At 39.1% G+C, this 8,992-nt stretch overlaps 1 non-coding gene across 1 annotated transcript; it reads right to left on the bottom strand.

Moving 5' to 3' along the window:
* Positions 1 to 7,424: 7,424 nt before the first annotated feature.
* LOC115934199 (small nucleolar RNA SNORA18) lies at positions 7,425 to 7,552 on the bottom strand. Its single transcript, XR_004070021.1, has one exon. It is a non-coding gene; the product is annotated as a small nucleolar RNA SNORA18 (small nucleolar RNA).
* Between the last annotated feature and the right edge of the window lie 1,440 nt (positions 7,553 to 8,992).

The raw sequence follows: 8,992 nt of genomic DNA on the forward strand, positions 1-8,992 counted from the left end.
GCCCGCAACCATGCCCAGCTAATTTTTGTATTTTTAGTAAAGACAGGGTTTCACCACGTTGGCCAGGCTGATCTCAAACCCCTGAGCTCAGGCGATCCACCCGCCTTGGCCTTCCAAAGTGCTGGGATTACAGGAGTGAGGCTCCGCGCCGGGCCTAATTTCTTTTCTTTATAAATTACCCAGTCTGTGGTATTCTGTTATAGCAACACAAAATGGACAAAGATAACAAAGGAGGTAGAAAAGTACATTGAAATGATTCCACTGTCACAAACATTTCTAAATGCTTTTCCAATGTATGTTTTAAAATTACTTTCAAAATATGTGGCACATTTTTCAGTATCCTCAATTGCGGCAAATCTTTGGATGTGAAAGTATATTTGAATGTTGGACAAAGTGAAATATCATTCACATTCAAGTTTAGTAAATGAAACCAGTTATTTTTTCAATATTGGCAAATGGCTTAAAAAATAATACTAATATTTTGCATGTGCTTCATATATAAATAGGTTCTAAGGCTAATACCAAAAGTCTGAAGAACATTTTCAGCTTATCTTACAACTAGAAGCCCAAATAATAGGAATATGAATCTACATATGCAAATGAAAACCAGCTTCATTTTAAAAGTTTAATGTGGGCATTAGATATACTTGTGTATTGTGCTTCCAAGGATCTGTGTGTACAGCTCTATTATCATACCCTGCATTAGAGGTGGGTGTGAGTTCTACCTCCAGCCTGTGAGATGCCTGCAGGGAGCCGTCCTGAGTCCTCCGAATTGACACAGTGTCTTTGGGGTAGGAATTTCCCAGTGAATGCTTACTTAAATGAATTCAGTAAGTGCGTTTTGATTTTTCCATAAATTGACACAGTGGAACGGTGGCTAAGAGATGATTCTTTATTATAAGCACCCTTCACAGGCAAAGTGGGAATGTGCTTATTGATGAGGTCAAATAATTCAGACTGCGGTTCCCACATTGGGCTTGATTAGTGGATGGCTCCACTAAAACACTAGGTTTCATGGGTTTCACCTGTTTTCTGGTAGTTAAGGAGACGGTGCACTAAGACAACTTAGATGGAAAAAATAAATAGCAGCATAAAAAGCAAACTGTGATTGTATAGAACTGTGAGATAATATTCAACTTCATTTCATTTATTTATTTATTTATTTACTTAGCGACAGAGCGTCGCTCTATTGCCCAGGCTGGAGTGCAGTGGCACGATCTCACTGCAACCTCCGCCTCCCAGGTTCAAGTGATCCTCCTGCCTCATCCTCCTGAGTAGTTGGGATTACAGGCACCTGCCACCACTCCCTACTAATTTTTGTATTTTTAATAGAGATGGGGTTTCACCATGTTGGCCAGGCTGCTCTTGAACTCCTGACCTCAAGTGATCTGCCCACCTTGTCCTCCCAAAGTTCTGGGATTACAGGTATGAGCCACTGCACCCGGCCTCAACTTGATTTTAATGTGTGGGTGAGAAATATGTGTTCTCATGTACTCAGTTTTGGTTTAAGTGTATAAATGGACTTACACGTGACACAGGTTGGAAAGGAGCAGATAGAACACTTTAGGCGACAAGGCACTTGATGAAGCACCATGGTACTCTAAGACCTTCTCCACTTTGTCCACATCCCACCTTCCTTTCATGATGCAGCTCTCATTCCACCTCCTTCCTGAAATCTCTCCTGACCTCTTCATTCTAATTAACATACCTTTCTCGGGACATCCAGAGCATCTCATCTTGCCTTTCCTAAGGTACTTTTTCCTAATGCTTTCCATCTGGTTTAATACCTATCTGTATATATCTTCTCCTCCTCCCCACCACTATATATTAGGCCCCACAAGGGCAGAGTCTGTGTATCTACATCTTTGTCTCTTTACATGGTGTCTGGCACAGCACCTTCTTCAGAGTGGGTTTTCAATATGTGATTATTGAAAAGTAAATGAGCGAGATGGCCATGACAAAGCAAAGGAGTAATAAACAACTTCTTCCTAAGAGACGAAAGATATACAATGTTTTGCTTTGTGAATACACAGCCATGCAGGTCTAGAGAGAAATGCAATGTACGTTTATTTTTGTTGTGTTTATTTGTTCTTAGTCAAGGTGTCTAATCTACTATGCTGTTTCCTTATGCACAGATGGAAACTTAGCATGCATAGGAGACTCTGAAGGAAATAATTTTTGTTTAAACTTTGCCTTAGAAACTTCAAGGGAATTCAGAACAGGATTTCTTTAATGATCTGGCTGTATTATATTACCGATTACCAAGCTGAAAAATGCTTGGCAGAACTTTTGGCTTCTGAGGTTTTGGATGTCTTCCAGGTAATCTGCCTCAGAATTTTGAAATACAAATAAATGAGTTCCAGTTCAAATTTTAAAAAATCTGAGCTGCTAGGCCTTTGTTTACCTTCCATCTGAACATTTTGGTACAGATATACCAACCAAGCAGAAAGAAGATAATCAGTCGACATTTCTGAGGTTATTAGTGGCCTTGGTTTAAAAGAACAAAATGAGAGTAAATGGTTTAAAACTTCATCATGTTTCTTCCTAGTAACTGGCTTCTGGTGTTGGCATTTATTTTCCAGGATGTTTTCTCCCAGTTTTTATTTGGGAGAGGAGGACGAGGGTGTTCTTTGCTGCGTTGTTTCTCCCAGAGGGAAGATTCTGAATGTTCCTTTGTTAAACGTTACACACTTAGCTTTTGTTTTACTTTCTTGTCTGGTAGCCAAGTATTTTTCAAGTCACTCAACATTCTACTGAGGCATGCTAGTCCACTGAATATGATTATAAAGGAAAGCCTAACATGACCTAAAAAGAGGGAAGACGGAGAGCTTTGGCTGTTGTGAGCACCACAGCTAATGAAGAAGCAGGATAATTTGCATGAGCGATATCCCTTCAGTTATTTCTGTAAATCTCAGAGCCAGTTCCTGTCAAGTTGTGAGGAAACAAACATTTTTTATTAAGGAATAAAAAGATAGGCCAGGCCCAGTGGCTCACACCTGTAATCCCAGCACTTTGAGAGGCCGAGGCGGGCAGATAGCGAGGTCAGGAGTTTGAGACCAGCCTGGCTAACATGGTGAAACCCCGTCTCTACTAAAAATACAAAAATTAGCCGGGCATGGTGGTGGGTGCCTGCAACCCCAGATACTTGGGAGGCTGAGGCAGAAGAATCGCTTGAACCCGGGAGGCGGAGGTTGCAGTGAGCGGAGATAGCGCCATTGCACTCCAGCATGGGCAATAGAGTAAGACTCTGTCTGAAAAAAAAAAAAAAAAAAAAAAAGAGAATAAAAAGAGAAAGAAGGAAAGCCCTTACTTCCACCCCCTAAACACACATGCGCACATTCCACGCACACATATATGTGTGTACATGCTCGGAAGTGAAGTGGTCTTTGTAGGATTTCGTGGCTACAACACCGTCGTTTATGTTCTGGGAGGCTGGGGTGAGTCAGCAAGTATTCTGGAAGGGAAAGACATGGTGGGGAGGATAAAACGGCTCTTCATTTTAAGAAATCCCTCTTATCAAGCCTACTATTAACTTGTTTCTTTGGCAACTACTATGCATTTGCTACAGAAATATATCCCCAGAATAAAATTTCCATAGAAGGAAAATAATAGCATCAAATTTTTCCTCCAAAGTTTCCAATACAATGAAATTTATTTGTCCTTAACTTTGGATTGGTGGAAGAAGACCCATACCTCTCACAATACAATTCAAAGACATGAGATGAAAACAATCTTTCTCACTTTACAATTTTGGATGACATGTTTTATTTAAAAACTTTTCGTTTCTGTGGGAGGTTTTTATAGGAAACTATCTTTAGTATTTCCTATGACCATTGTCATTTGAAGATGGTGCTGAACTTGTCTTCCCACTTGTAAGCTCTTCTTACGACCAGCATGAAACAAGCACCTTAGCCCATCAGCTAATGCCCAGCCTGAGACTGGGCTGGCAGGACAGGTGGACAAGCCACCTGAAGCCTAGAAATGACCTGACCTCTCTACTCTGGTAGGTTCTGAGACAGCCACTTAGCTCTAGTTTCACCAGCATTCTTTTCGATATCTTGGAATAGAATAGGCCCTGAGAAAACTGTGAAACAAACAAAAATAATTTTTTTCCAGGAATATTTTATTCTGCCTCCTGCCTTCTTCCCTTCACCAGGTTCCTAGTTTCTTTACCTGTTCCTGGCCTGGCAAAGCCCTCATGTGTCACTGTTCTGGGTGAGAATCTTCTCTCTAAAGCATTTGAGACCCTTGCTCTTCCCTTTACCACCGCATCTCTAGACCCTAATTCCTTCCCTAGTGCAGACTTAGCATTAGATGGTGATGATATGAAAATAGGAGCAACTAACATTTGTCATATTCTTTCTTTGTTTATGCCCTTTGCTAAGCCTGGTAGCTGACCTGTCTCATTTAATTACTACAACCATCTTATAAGCTCTATAGAATTTTGAATTCCAGTTTTATTTCTGAGAGACAGAGGCACAGAAGCAAGAGTCACTCAGTTACTACACGGAAACGTGGATTTTAATCTGGGTTAAGTAGCATTCTAGTTGAAGAGTATATAGTGGCAAGTGTGAGACAACCTGAGCATTTTAAAATGACTATGAATGTATAAAACTCCGCAAGTACATAACTAAACTCAGAAAAGAGAATGTCTTCCAAAACAAAACTCATTTGCCATCACTGGAGGTGATTATTACATGAATTGGTTATTCTGAGAATTGAGAATTAAAAATAATTAAAGATTTAATGTCTTTCTAGAAGACACTGAATTTCAGCATAACTAAATAGTTCTACTTGATGAAGGAAAACTTTTCTTTATTGAAGAATGTCAGCTGTGAATGTAGATGCAATAATATGGTCAGAAAGTCACCATTTTGCAGCCCTTGATAGGATGGAAATTCAAATAAGAACCTTTGATGGATGCTGAAACCACTAAAAGAAAGGTGGACAGGGACCATTGTGACAGACTTCCCCAGATGATTGCCAATTGAGTGTTGGGGCGGGGGCATAACTCTGCAGCAGAGGCATCTGTCCGTCATCACCCGATGCTATGATGCTCTTGACACTGCTGTTGATGCAATGGCCAATTACTGTGAAGATCCAAATGTGGTACAATATAAAGTTGCAATATCATCTATGAAGCATTCTTGCTGAAAGTGAATCTACTCAAGCCTTTAGTTAAAGTTTCCATTTCATAAGAAACACAGAAACTAAAGGAAAAACTTAATCAGCACCACAAGGAAATAAACAAATCCAGAAGGCAGATCACTCTATAGACTGATCTTGATTCCTTAGCAATTAATGTCATGGTACAAAAAGGGAGTAGGAAGGAGGTGTTTTAGAATTATATAATTAGCAAATGTTATTCATGATTTTTCGCAGGATACTAGTTTGAACAAACCAACTGTAGAAAAGATACTTTTGGAACAATTACAGAATTTTGAATATGGTATTAGGGAATTGGTAATATATTTTATCAGGTGTGATAATGCTATTGTGATTATGTAAAAAAAATCCATCTTTAGAGATGCATGCTGAAGTATTAAGGAGTAAAATACTATGATATGTTAACTTATTTTAAAGTATTTCAACAAAAACTGAAGCAAATATAGCAAAATGTCAATAGTCGTTAAATCTAGGTGATGACATGGAAGTAGGAATTTTTGAAAATTTTACAATTAAAACATATAAGAATGAAAAAAAAAAAAGAGTGGATTGGTCTCAATACAGAGAGCTCTGGATTGCAGTCCCAGCTCTAACCACTTACTTTTTGTAGGGTTTGGGCAAGTCGCTTCACCTCAGTACCTTCATCTGCAAAACGGTGGCAATAGCAGTGTTTGCTTCCTAGAATTGTTCTGGGAAAAAATGAGTTAACACAAGTAAGGAGCTCAGAACAATGATTGGCATGTAGTAAGCTTTCAACAAATGTTTGCTATAATTGTTTCATGTAGGAGGAGTCAGATGGAATTAGGTTTAAATCCTGGCTCTGTCTTTTATTAGCTATGCTGCCTTGGGTTGTTTGCTTAACCTCACTAAAACTCAGTTTTCAGTGGAAGTAATAATACTGCTAGGGTTGTGGTGGGATTAATAACCTAGCATATATAAAGTCACTAGCATATAGTAACCACTTAATAGATAGTGGCTTTGACTATCAGTGCTGTCAGATAGCTGTAATTTTTATGAGGCCTTCAATGCCCTACACCAATGCGCAGCTAAAACTGGAGTGTCCTGGCACTGTAGTTGTACAGGAGAACGCTGATAGATCTGCAAAGGGAGTGTGGGGAAGCCTCTGTGGTCCCCACTCATGTCAAGACAAACATCATGCCATATAGGTGGCTCCTCACTCTGTGTGTTTGGCAGAGGCCTTGCTTTAAGGATGGTTGGAGAGAGCACATAGGGCAGGTACAGGAGAAGATCTGGGCTTTTTCAGGGTACAGAATGTGGATAAGACCCAGAAGAAAGGAAAAGAGATGGGGAACTAGGGAGTCTGGCTCATGTTTGTTTCCACCTTAACTTCTCTTGGAAGTTTGAAATAGTCCATGAAAGTGAAAGCACTTTTCATCACAGTCATCAACTGCTATAGGCATTTGCAGCCTGCAAATAGATTAATTTCACTGGATGTTAATTTCACTGTGAGGCTTTAGCCAGTACTACTGTTTCTCAACACATAGCCTTACCTGGAACATGTAGTGTTGCCATGTGCCCAGGGAGATAATTTAGGGACTAATAGGCCTTGAAAGAGAACGCGGCCACAGAAGATAGCATTTCTAATACTTGACTCTAGTGATTATATAGATTTTTAATGGCTTCAGTGGGGCAATGTGAAAATCTATTATTTTCTTTTTCTTTTTTTGACAGTGTAAAGAGGTGTTTTCGTTTTAACTGTGTGTGTGTAACATTAGGCAAAATTATTTAAAGTCAATAGATTTTTATTCAAGGAATTCCATGTTGTAAGTTCTTCCGCTGTCCATCGAGGTCACTTTAGATCCTCTAAAGAGCTGGAGTCAAAACAAAATTTATCTTCAAAAGATTTATCTTCAAGTTAGCCCTTTTTAATGAAACTGATGCTTATTTTAATGCAGTTGTCCTGTCAGGCCATAATTCTTTGATTTTGGCGTCTGTTGTCATCTCCTTTTAATATGGCTATACTGATGAAGATTTCAAAATTTACCTTTGGAAAAATCAAGAATCTTTGAGATCTAATTTCTTCAACCAATTTACTTTAGGGTCATTTTTAGTGTAGGTGGATCTGCCTAGTTCTCAATTTGACACCCTCTCTAAACCTGAGTGAGTTCAAATCATATTCATTCCTAAGCAATCACACTCAAGAATAGTGCAGTGTGGAATATGCCAATACATAAGGTAAAAAAGTAAATTATCAGGTCTTTCATATATTTAGTAACTGTCTTTTTCGTACTTGTAGCAACTGTCTTGTAGTTCCCACAGATCTAACAAGAGTCCTGTGAGTAAAGTAAAACCACAGAGTTAACTCTATGAGGCGTTTCCAATGATGTGCAGCCTACAGAAAAGTCCCGTCGGGAAAGACCTCAAAAAATGTATCATTTCCTTTTGCACTCTGAGCCTCCCTATTTTTCATCTTCTGTCTTAACAACCATCTTTTTGTTTCTACTTTAGACACTAAGAGACTTCTGGTCTACCTCTTTTCTCATTATTAAGTTTGGCTTATAGGAAAATGTGTACGCCTAGGCATTTACGTAAAATCAAAGGCCTGAACACAGATCAAAGGATATGCATGAGTAACGGCGAGTAAACAGTTAAGAACAAACAAATCTAATCTAACAGGCCTTTATGGCTCTTGAGACGAATGTATGCCCAAGTTCACCAACATTGTTGTTTTTGTCTCCCTGGGCACAGGGCGACACCACGTGTTCCAGGTAAGGCTATGCAGTGGCATTCTGGCCAATTGGATATGAGCTGGAGCAACACGTGCCACTTGCAGAAATGACCTACATACGCTTCCTTTGTGTCGTCATCACGTTCTCTTTTCCGCCTTTTTTCTCATTAGCTACCTTGAAAGAACTTTAAGGGCCAATATGAGGGTGGAGCCACAAGATTGAAGGTGCCTGGGTTCATGAATGAATGTGGAACAGAGTCCCTCCATCCTCCCACACTGCGCTGTGACATGAGCAAGAAATAACAGTTTCACTATGTCAAGCTGCTGCAACTGGGGAGTTGTTTGTTATAGAAGTTAGACTACATCGAAATAATATATTCCTTTTGACTGACTTTCTTTGCAGCTGCCAAGGATAGCAGAGATGTCCTCTGCTTTCTAAATTACATGTTTGTTGATATTTTTACGATCAGGGATTTTTAAGTAAAGAAACCAAGAAGCTTGTTCACTAGGCTTCAGTCACCTCACATGGAAGTCAGTACCTTCCTGTATAAACACTAGGGTCTGAACATTTGTTACCTTATTTAATCTGAGTACTGTCTTTGTGAGGATCTTGAGGGATGAGGAAACTGGGGCTTAGAGAGGTTAAATGACTTGGACAAGTTTCCACAGCCGGTGTTTTCTTCAGATCCAGGATTCAAATGAACATTTTTTGTTTTTACTTCAAAGACATTGATCTTTTCACTACAACATACTCCTTTCTAAGAAAAGAATAGTCGGGAAAGAGACAGAATGCAGAGGGAGTGCATAAGGAATGTCTGGAGAGATAGCAAAACCTCCACAAAAGCTGACCACCAGTTTTAGTTCAGAAACTTACAAGACAATAGACCATAAAACAAAAAGGTAAAAAGGAAAGAGAATAATCATGAATCCAGATCATAAGATTGGGTTGCTGGGATCCCATATTCAAAACTTAGTTCAAAAATTTTTAGTGTTCCTCTAATCAGTTATTTAGGTTTAATTTAAATTGTTTAACAAAATGTTATTATTTACTCAGAATCTCTGAGTTTATTATACTCAAATAAGTGTCTTTTTTTTTTTTTAACTTTGATTTTAAGTTCAGGGGTACATGTGCAGGAT

Source organism: Gorilla gorilla, chromosome 2 (genome assembly GCF_029281585.2).
Source record: "Gorilla gorilla gorilla isolate KB3781 chromosome 2, NHGRI_mGorGor1-v2.1_pri, whole genome shotgun sequence".
Lineage (NCBI taxonomy): Eukaryota > Metazoa > Chordata > Mammalia > Primates > Hominidae > Gorilla > Gorilla gorilla.